We start from the raw sequence: 19,205 nt of genomic DNA on the forward strand, positions 1-19,205 counted from the left end.
GGGTGTCTCCATCAAGAAATGATTTAGCTGCGAAGCAGTTAGATCCTTAAAGGCCAAGAGAAGATAAGAATCTTGAAGATGAGATTACTACTGAGCAGTCTCTACTGGGTACAGTGTCTCTGTTGGATGGACAGAAATCCAGTGAGTCACAGTCTTGTGCACAGGAACTCCAGCGGAGAGCAGGACCTTTAATTTGGTTACTCACAGAGGTTGTATGAGAGCCAAGATGAATCATCAGCTTTATTGGCTTGGGTGTTTTTTGAGAACTAGTGAAGCACACTTCTGGGTGTGTCTGGGTGACTCACAGAGGTATGACCTTTGTCCTTGGTTCCCTCTTCTCTGGTACTGCTTCCCTACTGTGCTGTCTGGCTGCTATGAACTAAGCAACTTTGCTCTATTATGTCTTCTGCCATGATTTTCCCACCTGGGATCCAGTTGACATGTACTGAAACTGTGAGCCAAATAAATAATTTCCTCCGTTAAGTTGTAGGCCTTGGGTATTTGGTCCCAGCAATGAGACAATTCTAATACAGAAGGTACTTTAACTGTAGGCATTTATGCAGTAGACCCATGCTCTTCAGTTCAAACATACCAGGTGAGGAGCTGAACCGACTCGCTAAATCTCTAAGTCTACACCACGACTTAGATCCTATGATTTCTGAACACTGGCAAATCCTTTAGAGAAGGTCTATGGAGTTCAAGAGTGATGCACTCCAACAGGTTCACAAATTCCTGTCTGTTTCTATCCAAAAACAGGTAATGCTCCTCTGAACCACAACTCTGCTCATAACAGCACTGATGATGGTCTTTCTTGTTTGGACTCTTCTCTGTGAAAAAGCAAAAACTACGTCCTATGTCGAGCAGACATGAGCAGAGACGGAGAGAAAGGAGACTGAATTATAAGACTTCATTCACTTGCCACACAATTCATTTTTCCCTCCCACAATCTAGGTTCTTTAAATCTTAGCGAAGGAGCAAAACATACAAAGATAAGTCAGTGGAATTTAGAGATCTTGGAGGAGTTGAAGCGGGGACTGTAAAACCTCTGAATGTCAGAATACCCTGACTCTCCATGAAGATACACATGACCAAATTTATCCCCTACACTGTTTCCAGTTCCTCACAAGGCTCTGAGAGCTACACAGACCATGAAAAACAGAAACAAACACTCTGCTTTCAGAACTGCTCATTATAGCATTAGCTACAGTATGATAAGATTGAGAGCAAACTATCCAAGTGTTCATTGGAGAAAAATTGCTTGGGTTATCCATGTGAATCTACACTGAAGTTTTAAATAAGTATGAAAAGGAATGAGGAATCTACCCATGTGCTTCTATGTACTTATCTCCAAAATACACTGTTAAGTAAAAAAGATAAGTTGAAAGTGTATGTATATTAACACTAGGTGTTTTATCACAGAGTAAACAAAGGATTGCAAAAAAAAAGTTTCATTTAGGATTAATTTCTCAGTTTAGGAGTAAACTGAGAAGAAATAATAGAATGAGACTGTAACTATTTCAAAATTCTAATTAGCTGATGTATAATCATAAATCAATGATCACAAAAAAACTGAATCATATACTGTATAAGTACACAGTATAAGTACACAATGCCTTCAGTATAAGAACATAATACCAACTATGAAATATTTTCACAGCCTGCCTTGTAAGCTCAAGGATCTGAGTTCAATCCCCGGCATAAAATATATATAGAATATATATCAAATGTATATATATATATATATCGATATATTGATATATATATTGATATATTGATATATCGATATATATGTATTTGATATATATAAAATATATATCAAAGAAATCACTGGACCCAATTTCACAAAACTCTGAATATTAATTTATAGCAAACACAACAGTCAGGAGGCTAAAATATCCTAAAGGGATGTAATCAGCAAAATTGTCTTGTTTATTAATAAACTGCAAACAAAGATGGAGGGAGAATTATTAGATCAAAAGAGATGTTTGATGATATTAGGACTTTTCAAGTGTGACAATGAGATGGTATTATTTATTTTTAGGGAAACTGTCAGGAGGCTAAAATATCCTAAAGGGATGTAATCAGCAAAATTGTCTTGTTTATTAATAAACTACAAACAAAGATGGAGGGAGAATTATTAGATCAAAAGAGATGTTTGATGACATTAGGAATTTTCAAGTGTGACAATGAGATGGTATTATTTATTTTTAGGGAAACTGTATGTTTTAGTGATGCATACTGAAATATTTCAATCAAACAATATGATACCTGATTTTCCATGAAATTCTAGAGAAGGGGTAGGAGTAGGTAGAGAAGAATATGCTGCCCTGTGCATTGTTGCTTGTTATGGTTTGATAAAGTTTTAATTAGATTCATTATGCTATGTTCCTTGGAGATATATATATATATGCATATATAATTTTAAAGAAAAATACATTTTTACTCCAAAGATTAAATGAGAATCATAAATATTATGTATAGGAATTTTTCCCTATAGAAAGAGCTGTAAGCTACATACTCTTAATTATTATTATTATTATTATTATTATTATTATTAATGATTTATTTAGTAATAACTATAATATTCCATTCAAGATCCTAAGTACTTTGCCTATTTTAAATGATTTTATCTCCCCAAGATCCTTAAAGGTAGGTATTATTATTAATCCCTATTTTAAAGATAAAGTGTATGTTTTAGTGATGCATACTGAAATATTTCAATCAAACAATATGATACCTGATTTTCCATGAAATTCTAGAGAAGGGGTAGGAGCAGGTAGAGAAGAATATGCTGCCCTGTGCATTGTTGCTTGTTATGGTTTGATAAAGTTTTAATTAGATTCATTACGCTATGTTCCTTGGAGATATATATATATGCATATATAATTTTAAAGAAAAATACATTTTTACTCCAAAGATTAAATGAGAATCATAAATATTATGTATAGGAATTTTTCCCTATAGAAAGAGCTGTAAGCTACATACTCTTAATTATTATTATTATTATTATTAATGATTTATTTAGTAATAACTATAATATTCCATTCAAGATCCTAAGTACTTTGCCTATTTTAAATGATTTTATCTCCCCAAGATCCTTAAAGGTAGGTATTATTATTAATCCCTATTTTAAAGATAAAGCCACACCATGGAGGCATGGAATTAAAAAGTGTTTAAAGTTACATGGCTAGTGAAGACTAAGGCAGGAAATCCAACAGTGGCTGCCCAGCCCAGGACTTATGCTGCCAGCCACTAATTTAAATGTTAAGGGATGAGATCAGGTAGCTCTTCCAAAAGTGGCACTCCAAAGAAATGTTATTGGGCTTTGGGTTGCTCACCTGTCCTTCTGGAATTGGATTCCATGTTCTTCTGGTCTCAAGCAAATAATTGAAAAAAATCAGCAAAAGTAGTGGCAAAATTTATCTGAAAAAATAGAAGTGAAGAGTGAAAGAGAAACTGGCCCTACAGAGTGAATTTGAACCAAGTAAGAGAAAAAAGCAAGATATAAGTACATCCTGGAGAAAGCAGGAGGAGCTATCTTGAGGAAAGCCATGACAGCATGCTCTTCTCAGTGTCTGTGTCCCTTATACTGTCCAACTCACAAGGAAACCCTGGAGAACTTCTACATATAGGGTCCTCAGAGGTGGTGCTGGGATCCCACATCTCAGGCTGATGTCAGGCCTAGGCCATCCTCTTGGAAACATGCTCAAGGTCTCAGGAGAAGTCCATGTCAGGGCTTTGGGAACTGTTCTGTGCACATGCTCTGGAATTTTGTAACTAACAGGTCATGCCTACTTCCCCAGCCAGCTTTGCCACCCACTGATCTCCTATGTCAGGGCCGTCCATGAAAACTAGCAGCTATAATACAGAAATCAATATCGATAAGAGCTAATATTTTTACAAAGCACTATTCTGTAGCTTTTACTTTACTAAATATCTTATATGCATTCTCTTTAACTCCAAGTAACTCTGTAAGGTTGTCTTAAATTTTTCATTTTGCAGAGGAAATAAAGAAAACTCAAACAGGTTAATAACTCATCCCTGATCATTCAGACTCTAGCAGAGACAGGATACCGCATCAGTTACCCATTGTAATTGACTTTACATAACAGCATTTTATTTAGGTATAACTATGGGTCAAATAAGCCTGCGTTCAGTTGAGTGGTTTTATAACCTTCCCTAAGCTCCCTCATGAATCTGTTATGAGCTGCATTTAACCTAGGTGATTCTGTCTATACACATTGGCTGGTTGTTGGCTGGAACACCTCAGTCTTCCTTTATAAGGTCTCATCCTTATAAGTCTTCACTCTTCACTTCTACTTGAAAGTCTCATCCTTTGGTAGATTTGATCTCATGGTCTTGACCTTGCCTGAAAGCATGACCAGGCTCATATAAATCATCCCTCTGCTCATATATCCTGTTGGCAAACGCCAATACAAAGTCCATTCCAGACAATCTCTTGATGAGAGCCTCTGATAGGCAACATGGTAAAAAGAGTAGATTCAGTGGCTAAGAGAAAATTTGGGTCATTTTTGCAATGAAGCTAACATAGCCTTGAGTCACTTTGAAAGCTATCCCACACTATTTCCTGGTTTTAGGTTCTGCTGCAAGTTTGGATCACTCATAACCAACCCGGTCTGAAATTATCTAAATCAGAATTCTCTCTCCTGCTAAATTCCAAGTGTTAAGCTCATGAGAACTGAAGCAAGATACCAAAGGTTTGCTGCTGTGACTTGCCAGAGGACAAGATTACACTCTAGGGTGGTAGGAAACGGAATGTCACAAGATAGAAGAGCATTAGCAAAAAGCCCCAGTTACCAGGTAATGAGAGATTCTGACAAGTAACAACAGCAAGGCAGTCATAATAGAATTTCAATAAGATAAATTCCACTTTCTGCCCAAGTTTAGCCACTCAAGGAAGAAACAATTACACTGTGAAAATGGAGCACTCTCCCTATATTATCCCTTCATTAAAATATTCAAATGAAGGTAACAACACTGTTATAAGCTCATTTATAAAGAAAAATAACATTAGTGCATTTAACGCTAATGCATTTACCTCAGAGCGCTTCTCAGAGATGTTAAAATGTGAAGTTTATAAAATGTTCAGTGATGTTGAACTTGAATTGCAACCTAATGCTTGAATTGCTACATTTAACATTAAAAGCATGTTATTAATCTTCAATTTAGGGGAGAATAATTTTCACTCACTGTGCAGGGGGAAAAAAAACCCCAGTTATGGAATTTCATTCAGATCAAATTTGCTTTAATTGCAATTCTATTAAATTAGAAATAGACATTTTATCCTGATATTATTCTTTGATGTCTTCAGTTTTAATGCTAATAAAAGCATTATCACTGCAGGTGTGAGCTGCATTATGTACAATAATTAGGGCTAAAATTAAAGATGTGTCAGGCTACCCAAAAGTAATTTAGGATACTAATACAAAAAATGTAAACCAGGTGAAACGTTAGGGGCATTTTAGCTCCATGCACCTTTGCCAACATCAGTTTCTCATTATATTATTTTGTTATATTTTTTAGTTTATCATAATGACAACAAAGCTATGAAGAATGATACCTCCAAGCCACGGTTAAATAAAGCACTGTGAAGTAATTGAGTGGAACACCTTGCAGACAAAGAAAAGAAAGGCATTGTAAAATAAAACGGAAAAAATGAAGGCACTGATATCAAGTGAACAAACAGCTACACACTAATATATCTTATTTCCAAAATATGCACAGAAAAGTCTTAGGGGAAATACAGTCAAGTATTTGCTATTTTTAATCTTTAAGGGGAAACTATACGGGAGTTATTATTTTTAAGGTTTTGATTCAATATTTTTATAATCTCTTTATCATTGCAATTTTATTTCATTTTCAGGAAAGTATAAAAGAGCATACGACACGCAGCAGGGCAGAGTTTGTCATAATCAAAGATTGGGCTGTGTTTCATTGCCAAGCAAATAGTGGAGACAAGTTCCTGCACATAATACCCCCGAGGGATGAACGAGCGAATGACCGGTGGAGAAATGAATGAATTTCAGGACCGGAGTTCCGTGTATGTCTATCAGTAGGATAACCAGGAGTTTTGGCACCTCCTTCGTTTTCCCTGTGAAGTCCTCTTTGGGATCTAAGTCTTCTTGTTTCACTGAAATGCCTGGGAGGAGAGATAACCATTGAGACCCAGTAATGTTTTTTTCTTTTTTCTTTTTTCTTTTTGGTACCGGGGATCGAACTCAGGACCTTGGGCTTGTGAGGCAGGCAGCAGAACCACTGAGCTAAATTCATGGCCCCATACTGCTCTTTTCTGCAGTGAACCCAACTTGGGGATATAACTGGACAGAAGTTCAGCTGGAGTGCCTTGAGTTAGACATGGAAATGTTTCTCTGTCCCCAGAGAAGTAAACTGACCTAGATGTGGCAATACAACATTAGAATTTTGGTTTTGTTTTTTTGCTAACCTTTATTAAATATTTCATAAATGTCCGCATCCACGCTGCATCAGGAAAGAGGCTGTGTGCTGTTGGAAAGGCAGAGATTAATGAAGACATGTTTTTCTGCCCTCGGGGTAGCTTCGAGTAGAGGAAAGGGAATGGACTTTAAAATCCAATGTTCCTAGGTCCCATCCAAACACTACCAGGTACTGGCTGAGTTACAAGTCACTTACTTTCCTCAAGTTTCCGTGTTTTCATCTCTAAAATAAAAATAACAATCCTTCATTAGTTATTTTTATTATTGCGTCAGATAATTTAAAAGCAAGCTGGCACATAGTAAGCATTCAGAAAAAGGTAACCAACCATTCTCAGGGAAGAAAAAGACAATAAAACAAGAGGAAAATGCAAAGCAAATATTTGTGACATGCACTGTCTCTGATTTAAACTGGGTTAAATTATTTTCACCTCTGCCTGATCCTGTCCTCCTTAATTTCTGGGGACAAAAAAAACCTTTTGTCCCTTATAGGAATTTGATTATATTAAGAGCAGTTGCATTACCAGAAGTGAGATTTGAGTGTTACTGTGATGGTATTATATCAGAGCCTCAGAAATTTCACATCACTGCCCTGCCTGTTATCCTTTATCCTCCTTGAATCTCAACAGAATTCTTTAACAATTAAAGAAAGGTGTAATAGATATTTATTGCTGCACAACAAGGAATTCCAACACTTAAAGGCTTAGAACAACACAAATTTATTATCCAACTATTTCTGTGGGTCAGAAAGTATGGGTGAGGGCCAGGGATTTAGCCCAGTGGTCCCGCTGCCTGCCTTGCAAGTGCAAGGTCTCGAGTTCAATCCCTGGTAAAAAAAAAAAGAAAGAAAGAAAGAAAGCAAGCAAGCAAGCAAGCAAGCAAACATGGGTGAACTAAGTGAGGTTCTTACACAGTTCTCACAGACTGCAATCAGGTCTAGCTGGGGCCTCATCTCAAATTCATCTAGGGAGGGATCAGTTATTGTCTTGCTCATTCACTCCCATTGATCTTGGCACAATTCAGCTCTTTGCAGTCTGTTGGTTGAAGGCCACACTTGGTTTCCTATCACCATTAAAAATGATGCTGCAGCTCAGATCTTAAACATTCCTTGCTGGCTTATACGCCAAGGAAGGAGACACTCTTGGGAGACTGTAGAAACTTGAAAGGTGGTGCCTGTTAGGAGGTGTTTAGGTCCCTGGAGGCATGACCTTGAAGGAAGCCATGGGACCTTGGGTCCTTCCAGTTTTGCTCTTTCACTTTCCGTCAATAAAGTGAGCAGTTCTATCATCACACATGTCCCTGACGTGATGCACTATCTCTCCCAAAATAATGGGGATGATGCGTCGTAAACTGCAACCACTAAAACTCTGAGCCAGCGTAACCTTTTCATCTTTATAAGTTGGCTGTCTCACATAGGCTGAAGGCTGACTGACACGGGTAGGTGAGGAGCCTTCCAGAGCAGCTCCTTCAGTGACCCACCCAGGGACCTATCTGCTTCCCTGCTGTGGCTGCCTCACATGGGGGCCTTTCGCTTCCAGCCACGTGGCTAGGAAAGATGTTTCAGAAGTTAGGCCTTGAAGGGATTCACATTCTTCTTGCTTGTGATCCTTTGAGAGAACCAGCATCCTGGTCTCACCTAGATACAAGGGGGCAGAGAAACAGTTTGAGGTGTGCCTAGAAAGAAAATAAAGAGGATATTGACCCAGGCATCCAACGTTACACAAAATTGGATGGTTAAAATGTTAGGAAAAGTGAAAAGGAGCATTGCCTTAATATCACCACATGGATAGCCACATGTAGCATATTTTTCATTCTTAGTATATGATTTTTTTTTTCTAGTACGAGAGATCAAACTCAGGACTTTTCACTTGCCAGACAGTCACAGTGCCCCTGAGCTAAATCCCAGGCCTTCTTTGTATAGAATCTTATGGCCACTGTTTTACTTATTACATAAATAATTTTGGCTATGTTATAATTTTATTGATCACTGTTCTTTCCCTGGTAAATATTTAGAATCATTCAAAGCCTCTTTTCCAGTATGTTGCAATTTCATGCTGCGAATACTGATAATGGCAAAGCACCTACCTCAGACTAGGCCCATTGCTGAGAAGTCATAAACTGAATGCTGCAATCATCCAGGGTAACTCTCATGGCTTCTTAAGCAAAAGAATATTCACAGTCCCAGAGGCCAGCATGATAGCTCTTACCCTAGGTTCATTGCCTCTGAATTAGAAAAGCAGAGTTACATATGTGCCTGAGTCAAATTAGACTTGACTTGGGTTACATTTTTCTCCATAGAGGCAAACCATCTATATTATAATGTTCAGTGGCCAGTGTCAGGGAAGAGCAGCCGTGCCTTCAAATGATCGCGTGGCTAGAAATCAAAGTATGGTAATGCTTCGCAGAAAAACCCACCCTGGTTAGCAGGGCTGTTTTGTAGAAAATGTAACTGCAGTCTGGATGGTATGGGATTGCAGAGAGAGAGTGCAAATAAAATGCAGATTTGTTTCCATTTCATTCCATCCCAACAGCAGTTATTCATAACAGCTTAATGTGCAGTCACTGCATTTCCCAGATGCAATGTGCTGAGGGTTTTGTGCAGCTAAAATTGGTTTTATAGGCAAGGGAAATGCCACCCACACTGCAAAATTTTTGCTTTCCTGGATTTAGCCCTCTAGTAGGAGTATTCAGATCTTAGAATAGTTGTTGCCTTGTAATGCAAAATTCAAACTACCAGAGTCAGGATTATGCTGGGAAACTCACACTCACACACACACACACACACACATATACACGGAATAGGTTATAATGCTATAAATTAAATATGAAGACTCTTTGTGCTTTCAAAAAATCAGAGAGAATCAAAGGCTGGTACAAATTCTCCTTAGGCTGCTCAGAGACATTATTGCCCTTATATGTTTCTGCATCCTGGGTCCTGATGCTATTTACATTCACTTTTTATTCTTAAGATTTCTGCATGTAATTGGTCAATCACCATTTGCCCAACTGGCTTTTAACTGTGCTTATGGTGTTTTAAAACAGCCTTGACTACTAAAATCTAGACGATGTGGTAAGTCATATTTATTTCTTCTTCTTCTCCTCCTACCTCTCCTCCTCCTCCTTCTGCTTCTTCAATTCAGTGTGGATTTTTTTTCTTTGCTTTGCCCTTTCTTTCACTATTGGCCGTTGAACCCAGGACCTTTACCTTGAGCTACATCCCCAGCCCTTTTTATTTTGAGCAAGGTATCCCTAAGTCACAAAATTTCCCAGGCTTGGCTCTAACTTTTAATCCTCCTGCCTCAACTTCCCTGAGTGCTAGAATTACAGGAGTGTGTCACCATACCTGGCTTAGTGCATCTCTTCACAAGCAGTTCATTTTTACATCTGAATAAATTTATAGCATTGAGAAAATGAAGGTACAGACAGGAAGACAGGTGTAGTTGTCACCAAGCAACACTGAAGATTCACTGGCATACAAAAATTACATGTAAACTATACATAATATATAGTATATGTGTGTGTGTATAGATTCCATACACAAAGATTCTGCTCTGACTTGCAGAGATTAGCACTGGCTTTCCAGGACTGTGGCTGGATTAGGTCTGGTCTACTATAGGGATCTTCATTTCCTTGAGATCAACTGCCCTCATTTGTTTTGATAGTTTATTTTTCTGCCTGTTTTCCTGACATTGCCTCTGTAATACCGGAAGCATTTTAGAATTCAACACCACTCAGGGCCGGGGATTTAGCTCAGTGGTTCCACCACTTACCTTGCAAGCGCAAGGACCTGAGTTTGATCCCAGTACAAAACAAAAACAAAACAACAACAACAACAACAACAAAACCAAGAATTCAACACCACTCAGGGCCGGGGATTTAGCTCAGTGGTTCCACCACTTACCTTGCAAGCTCAAGGACCTGAGTTTGATCCCAGTACAAAACAAAAACAAAACAACAACAACAACAACAACAACAACAACAAAACCAAGAATTCAACACCACTCCACCCACTGCTGATTGACGGGTGGGCAGAAATCTCATCCTCCCTCCTAGGTAGGTTTAATACAGCCCATCACTGCAGAACCTGAACAGACTCTAGAGAAGTCTAGGGAAGTTCGGGGATGGTACAGACAGGAAGATGAGCACGAACAGTTCCCCAGAAATCGGCACTGCTGAGAGCAGCTCCAAACACTGTGACGGCTTCCCCATTGTCCTCTGAGTAGGACATTAAAGTGAGATGTGCATAATCAAGTGATTTTGAATCAGTTTTGGGGAAGCAATGGCAGTTAGTGAAATCCAGTAAATTGTCCCTTTCAAGAATAATAACACATCCAAGCTTTCCCCACTAGACATGGTGTAATGGTAATATAGTAAAATTGCTATGGCAATTAAGCAATTGCACATTTTCGGGCAATGGAGGGCATCTACTGGGGCACACATCATTAGTAAAATGGAAATGCTGCTACAGGATTGGTTAGAACCTGGCTCAGGAGTTGTGGACATGTGCTGCTTCCATCTACTTTATTTTTTCAGGAAATTTGGGGGTGGGTTTACAACATCACTGGAGTTCACTACTCGTGGTCAGGCTGGATTAGGCAGAGTCTCTATGTAGAAAATAACCCTCATCCCCATTAAAGCATTTAGTAAACATTTATCTGCCCAGGTAGACTAGATCCAGTGGAGTGTGAGGTTTGCTTCCTCGTAGTAGAAGGTGGTACGGAGGGGGATTTTGAACACCATATAAACTTTGGTGCCTCTTTGTTTACAGAGTGCTTCCCTGCAGGTTTCCCCAGAGACAAGTTCCTTGGGTTTCCCCTCCCTACTGACACGTAAGTAAGATTAATCAGAAAGAAGACATCCCCAATTCACAGATGAAAGTATTTTCTTCTGGTGGCCAGCTTAAGTCTGTGACCCACACAAGGCTGGAGGGATGGAATTTTGATTTCGATTTAGAAGACTTGGGCTATGGGATTTGCTTCTCCAACAGACATCCCAGATTGAGTGAATCTCTGTCTTTTCTATTTCCTTTCTACACTGGAGTTAAGCATTTGCTCTAGCTGGGTGTTAGGAGATGGGTAATTGCTATACATCAGTCTGTGTTCTTTACAATGTTTGCAATAGCATGTGAGAACAAACAGCTGAAAATAAAATTAACTGATTGATGTAAGGTGGGGGGTAATAACCACAAAGTTTCTTTTGGAGGCATTAGTGAGAAAATGTGAACAGTATACATTATGAAACTTAACAAATGCTCAGTTCTGTGTCCCCAGTTTTGTTATTGTTACTTCCATTGTAAGCATTGGCAAGAGTAGTAGTAAGACAATGCTCACAGGATCTTCCCATCCGTCTTGTAGGTCTAGGGCCAGAGTCATCTGGAAGAGTAGAGTATTATAATTAGGATTAAAGGATACTCGACAGCGCAGTGGCAGGCAAGGCAGGAAGTAAGGTCTTTGTACATAATATTGTAGCTACCCAAAGCCAGGAATACTCTGTACACTTCTCCTTTTCATCACAACCTATCTCCACAGAGCACAGCACTCTTTTCTGGGTCAATTTTAGCTAGTTCACAATTAGCTATTCATGGCTCAATTCCCATCACTTAAGAGTTATTCCTCTGAATACCAGTCTCCTTCTGCGGTCTCTCTGAGACTTTTGCATGTGGCACAAAGTACATCACATGACATTTACCATCTTAAACATTCTAAAGTGAGCAGTGGTGTTCCACACATCCGTGATGTTATACAATCATCCCTGTCTAGCTTCAGAATTTCAACTCTCCAAAAAGACACTTCATGACCATTAAGCATTAAATCTCTTTCCCCCATTTCTCTAGTTCCTGCCAACCATTAATTTGCTTTCTCTCTCATGGATTTGCCTATACTTGATATTTCCATATAAATAAAATAATGAAATATGAAACCTTTTATATCTGGCCACTTTTACATAGCACAGTGTTTTCAAGGTTCTTTTTTTTTTTAATGTAGCATGTTCTAGAACTTCCTTTCTATGAGAGCATGCTATTAAGAAAGGGAAAAGAAAACCTGCAGAATCAAAGAAAATATTTGCAAATCATACATCTGATAAGAACCTAGTATTCACTTTGTATAAAAAATGTTTACAATTCAATAACAAAATGACAAGTAACCCATTTTATTTTATTTATTTATTTTTCCTCATGAGTTTATTGGTACTTTTAGGTATACAGTACAGTTACATTCATTATTGAGATCTTGTACCTTTACATGACAGGTCTTGGCTCTCATTTTTTCCCCTTGTCTCTGCCCTCCCTTCATCCCCTCCTCCCCTCCCCTTTACAAACACTTCATTTCCATTTTTAATTTTCTCATATTTTTTTCTTTTCCCTTATTAGCTTCTGGGTATCTTTCCAAAAGAATTAAAAGAATCATATCACAGAGATATATGCACACCTATGTTATAGTGGTACAGTCTGTAATAACTACAACTTGGAAACAGCCCATTTGCCCATCAGTTGGAAACTGGATAAAGAAGATGTGGTTTTTCTATAAAATGGAATACTACTCTGCCATAAAGAATGAGAAATTAGAGTCATTCATAGGAAAATGGATACATATTGAGGATATACTCCTAAGTGAAATAAATAAGTCATATATGTGTAAATACCATATAGTTTCTCTGGTGTGAATAAACTATGATAGTAAATAAGATCTTAATGATACCATTGACAATGTTAAATAGAAAGACAGGGGCTAAAGGTGTGGGCAAACAACCCATTTTAAAAACTGCTAAAGGACTTAAAAAAAGATTTCTCCAAGAAAAATATATAAATGGCCAACACACATGAAAAGATACTTAGCATCATTAATCATTGGCAAAACGCAACCCAAAACTTTCATTTTAAAATGCATACCATCTTTTACTTATTGCTGGATAATTCTCTGATTAATAGCTATGACTCGTCCTAGACTGAAAGCCCCAACAGATGAGGACCATGTGTGTTTGTTGGTCTATCTGTCTGTCTGTCTGTCTGTCATTTATCTTCTACCGCCTATCTACCTAATCTCTGTCCTCTATCAGTCAATCATCTATTTATTCTTGTATTCATTGTATGGATAATTCTCTGATTAATAGCTATGACTCGTCCTAGACTGAAAGCCCCAACAGATGAGGACCAGGTGTGTTTGTTGGTCTGTCTGTCTGTCTGTCTGTCATTTATCTTCTACCGCCTACCTACCTAATCTCTGTCCTCTATCAGTCAATCATCTATTTATTCTTGTATTCATTGTTGTAATCCTTGTATCTAGCACAACCTATAACACAGTTTAAACCTTCAAGAAATATTTTCTTACTAAAAGGATGGTCAAAGAGAAACAGACTGCATGAGACGGCCAAAACTGGGAAAGATGCCAAAACTATGAAAACGCTGAATATAGTTGTGGATCTCATATTCATGTCCACAACAGCTACCTATTTTTCTCCGGTCTCCTCTTACAGACTGCATGGCATCATGGTGTAATTTATTTAGGTGGTTGAGTTCCTGTTTTACTGTTGAGTTCCCCTTTCTTATGGATTGCTGCAACTTTGGCATTGTGCTAAACATGGAGGATTTCACTGTGAATTATTGCAAGTCTGGCTTAAGGCTCATGGAAAAACTTGAGCACAGAGTTCAGTCTCTCAGATACATAAAAACGCATGCTTTGTCTGAGCATCTTTTAAATAAATGATTTGAGGATGTTTGCTAGGAACCCAGGAGGTTCACATTCAGTCCATTTTACCTCACTAACCCCTGCTCCTAGACTGTTTCTCCATTGCCTATGGCTTCACTGATCAAGCCGAGGGCCCAGGGAATTGGAGATGTCAGAAGACATTTAATAACAGCTGTACATTATGAAGAGGCATGGGAAGGGGAATAGGAAGAAATCAAGGAAAGGGAGATTAAGGTTGGGATTCACACCATTTCTTAGAATGAATAAAACGAAAACACCAGCAAGTATTACTGAGTCCAAGCACTATGCTCAGCAATCTATCAGTATTGTCTCACTGATTTAAGGGTTTCTCTAGATTGTAGCTCTTATCTAACAATTATCAACCTATTTTGAGTGGAAGAAAACCGAGAGGTTGATTAACCGAATCAGGACCATCCAGCTGTCAACTCACAGAGAAGCCAGGCTTTAACTCAGGAGTTTGATGTTGTGGGCTCAGTGACCATTTCCCTCACGGCCAGGAGATAAGCATCTCTACAGTAGTGCACAGACCAGGGGCTCAGATGAAAATACCACAATCTCTCCTCCTTCGCTCCCATACTGGGCAAAGTAGTGTTTTAGAAAAACCAGTGGTTGTTTTCCCAGAGTGGTCAGTAGCATTGACCCCTAGATGTGGACGGGTAGAGACTGTTCTGCCCCAGACAGCTGGTGCAAAGTCGAGTGGCGTGAGGCCAGCTAACATCACCTCAAGGGTCCTTGTCACTGCCTCGCCCAGCTCTCCGCACGGCTGGCCCATCTCACCCTGATGTTGGCAGAAAACACCATCCCCTCCGAAGGCCTTCCGTGTCGCGCCACTCAGACTTCCTTCTTCCATTCCTCGGTGTGTCTTTAGCTGGCTTCACCTTTTCACTGCACTCTTCTCCATCTGAAGAAACCTCCTTCACCCCCGACCCTTGCTAATTCTTCTGAGGGTTTGGCCCTATCCGTGGGCCTCTGTGACGGCAACGGGTTCATTTCTCATGGCCTACATCCCTGCTACCTAGAACAGTGGGTGACACATACTGAGAAAAGGAAGGAAGAAAAGAGGGAGAAAGAGAAAGAAAAGAGGAGAGAAGGGAGGCACCTGGTAATCACCAGCTCTTCATTTTTGTGAGGAGCACCTTGAGGCATGGAGAGGTTAATTGACATGCCCAAAGACACACAGCAAATAAGCAGAATAGTGACTTGTGTCTTTGCCTTTGACCTCTCACTGCCTTAATGACTATAGTGTTCACATACACGAATGTTTCCTGAAAGAATATCGATACTTTCTGCAAGGAAAGTAATCCATGGATTACTAGGAGGGCTTCTGCCTTCCTCTAGATGTCTGGTGTCCTAGCAGCTGGAGCTTGGTAGGAGTTCATCGATGGCTTTTTCTACAAGTGTCTGAAAATAACAGCCAAGCCACTGACTACTGCCCTCTATTCCATATACAGAGCTGGCTTGGGGAAGCAAAGAGGATTCAAAGCTTAAATTCTCTCTCTGCACCTCGTACTTGCTTTCTGCATTAGTCTCAAATATTTGTCCACTTTTTTAAAGATAAAGAATAAATAATAAAGTGAAGCTATGATATTTTAAGATACATTACATGTAGACAAACCCTCTCCAAAGACTGTTTTTTTTTTTTTTTGCTTTGTTCCAGACATGAGAAACATTCAAGTAAATAAGAAAAGAGCATCTGACTTTTGATAATTTTTAAGTATTCACTTTTAAAACGGAAAACTTAATTGAAGAAGAAACACAAAGCCCTCTTGATCTCTATGAAAATGTAACCAATTATCAAGACAATTTCCAAATAACCCAAAAGCTTGTATAAATGTCTTTTAGCGCTGGGAGAATAAAACTAAATATTTACTACATGCCAACCAAAATTAAGATTTATCTGGCACCAAAGGAAATAAGAGAAAGCTAAGACTGCTTGTTGAAATCCCATCGCTACAAAGCGAAGCAAGGCCTTTTGAATGGAAAACATTTTAACCGTGTTTACAAGGGTCATTTCAATGTTTTTGAAACTCCGCCACTAAGCAATGCATGTTACTCAAGTGTAAAAATAAAGCAGCCAAGCATCCACTTACTGAAGAAAGCTTAGATTTCCTGGTGAGAAAAAAGACACAGGGAGACGGGACACTGGGATTCATTTCTTCCCCAGAGATGGGTGTGAGGCACAGAGCACTGAGCCTGAGGACTTGGATGAGGGTTGTAGGTATTTTTTGTATCATCCAAACAAATGAGTCTGGGCCTGGTTTCACAGGCCTTACTGCCAGCACTTTTTTTTTTGGACACAGGATCTCACTATGTAGTTCAGGCTGGCCTTGGACTCACTGTGTAACCCAGGCTGGCCTCAAACTCTTAGCAATCCTCCTGTCACAGCCTCCTGAGTGCTGGGAGTGCAAGTGAAGGCGACCACGCTCAGCCTGTAATACTGGTACTCTGGAAGGGGAAGGTAGAAGGATGACAGGTTGGAGCCCAACGCTGTCTCGAAATAACATAAAAAAGGGCTGGGGATGTTGCTTAATGTGACAATCTTATGTTCAATTCCCAGGTACTGGGGACGGGGGAGGAAGAGAAGAATATCGAACAGCAGGGAGACGGGGAGGTTGCAGATCAGGAAGAGTGTCAGGTTAGAAGCTGGGCAGTGTGGATCAGATCTTAGCCGGTCCTTTCCTGTGGACCTCATGATTTAAGTTTAGTTATTAGCTAAATAGGAATTGTTGCTAACCTCCCAGAGTCAGTGGTGAAAGTTAAATTAACATGTGTAAAGCACAGTGCTCACACAGAGTCACCACTCGCAAAACTGGCAGCACGGTTAGCCCTCTAGGTCTACAAGTTCAACCAACTGGAATTTAAAATATCTGAAAAAAAATCGTGACTGTAGCAAGTAGGTAAGGAATACACGAACTGTAGTGGAATACTCTTCAGCCATGAAAAGGGCTAAGGCACTGACATAAGCAGTCAGGTAAATGAACCTTTAAGACAGGATACTCAGTGAAAGAAGACAGACAGGAAAAGACCATATAATGAAAACAGTCAAACACAAAAACAGTAAAGTAAAACAGTAAAACAGTAGCAACAATAATAATGATGTTTGTTCTTACGTACCTGGTTACTTTCATGAGCTAAAAGCCACCCAAATGCTCCCTTCTGAGCACAGCTGAGTTTATCTTTGTGTCTATTCTTGGTCCACACTCCCTCTGGTCCTACATGTCCTCCTGAGGGTTGCCTCTTAGCCTCCTCCTGCACACCTTGAGCTTCACCGTTATTTACTGTGTCACTGTTGTCATCGAAGAAATGTTATTTATTTATTTATTTTTTTTATTTTGTTGTTGTTGTTGTTGTTGTTGTTGTTATTTTTTGGAGACAGGGTCTCACTATGTAGTTGAGACTGACCTGGAACTACTATGTAGCCCAGGCTGGTCTCGAACTCACAGTGATCCTTCTGCCTCAGCCTCCCGAGTGCTGGGATTACAGGCTTGGTTGGGAGGTGGGTGCACCACCACGCCCAGCTAAAATGTATTATTTTTTAATGAGAATGAAGAGAGCATGTCCCAAGTAGGCTTGATTATCAGCTCTATCATCGTTATCTCTGGGCCTCTGTTGTCTCCAATGATGTTTTTATCTGGAGAGTCCTAGTCATGCTTTGGGTGTGGCCCGCTGAGATGCCAGCCCTGTGGGAAGCCTGCTTGGGCGTCATGTTCTCCTCCTCTGGTTGGATACATTTCTGTCCATCCATTACCACTCTGTTGCTCATGTTTCCTTCCCAGCTCTCAAGGTCCTCTTTGGCTTGGTGTTTCCTGTGCCTTCACAGAACCAGGCATGGAGCTGGAGAGCTGCTCATGCTTGAGAGGGGAAAGGAAGGCTGCTGCCTCTCAGGAGGGAGCATTCATCCTCGGCCCCCCATGGAGAACACCTTTGCTCTGCTCCAGGATTCTGGGTGGTGAGGATAATCCAGAGATGGTGGAGACCACCCTTCCTTTCTACACTCCCTTCCACACCCTATTCTGTGCCACCTTCACACCACTCCAAAGATGCAGATGCTGATTTCCCTTTTTCCATATGAGGACACAGGCTTAGAAGCCTTTAAGAACATGCTAGAGTTGTGAAAAGCTACATCAATCCAGGTATCTTTGTTCTAGCATCTGTGATGTAAGCCACTGTTGACTCTCAAAAGAGTATGGTGCCCTGCTCTGTGGAGGACTTTGAATAGAGGACACTGGGAAGCCTCAGAGCCAAGGAGCCAGACCTCCTCCCACCTTCCCGTCCCCGCCCTCCTGCTCCCCTGGAGTGACTCAGAGAAATGGATAAAAGCAGTGGTGTGAAAGTCTGGTTCCCAAAATCACTCAGAAAAGAGGGGGGGGCAGGGATAATGTGAGCACTCATCGAGTACCTTCCCCCAGGGGAGGGCTGGGTTCCATTCCCAGCACCTCAACAACAAAAAATCCAAACCAAACCAAACCAAACGCTAGAATTCCTCTTCCCCAAAGCAAGGTGTAAGCCAGAAAAAGGTCACTCTGTCCCTTTACTTTAAAGACCCTCACTCCAGAAAAGGTCCTGCCGCCCCTGAAGAAGGACGCCCAGAGAGATCAAGAACCTGAGCAGAGAGCTCCCGTGTCAGCCCGCTGGCATTTGGTCACACCCTGCGCCCGCTGGCATCTCCACGTGGTGCTCTATTCTTCGTGGAACCCCAGGGTAAACGTAAACCATTGGTCTTGGAGTTTTGTAGTCTTCATCCCGGAAGGCGCCAATGTCATTCTAAACTTTGTTAAGCGCACTTGTTATGCGTTTTATGTGTTCATCTGTTTTGTTTTGCAGGAACGTGGCAGCAAACCTTGTGACGGGTGATCTAAGAGGTATCACTGTACCCTTTTTACTTCGGATTCACCTTTCCACACTTCCCTCGAATACCCCGGATGTTGCAGTTCTTCCCTGGATGTCCTTGCCAAAGCCTCCTGTGCTCAAAGGCAGGGCGTGTGAAAGATGATTGGGTAATGGCTGTAGGACAGTCGGGCGTGTCGGA

The sequence above is a fragment of the Fukomys damarensis genome, unplaced genomic scaffold (genome assembly GCF_012274545.1).
Source record: "Fukomys damarensis isolate Sample0158 unplaced genomic scaffold, DMR_v1.0_HiC HiC_scaffold_34, whole genome shotgun sequence".
In the NCBI taxonomy this organism is placed as follows: domain Eukaryota; kingdom Metazoa; phylum Chordata; class Mammalia; order Rodentia; family Bathyergidae; genus Fukomys; species Fukomys damarensis.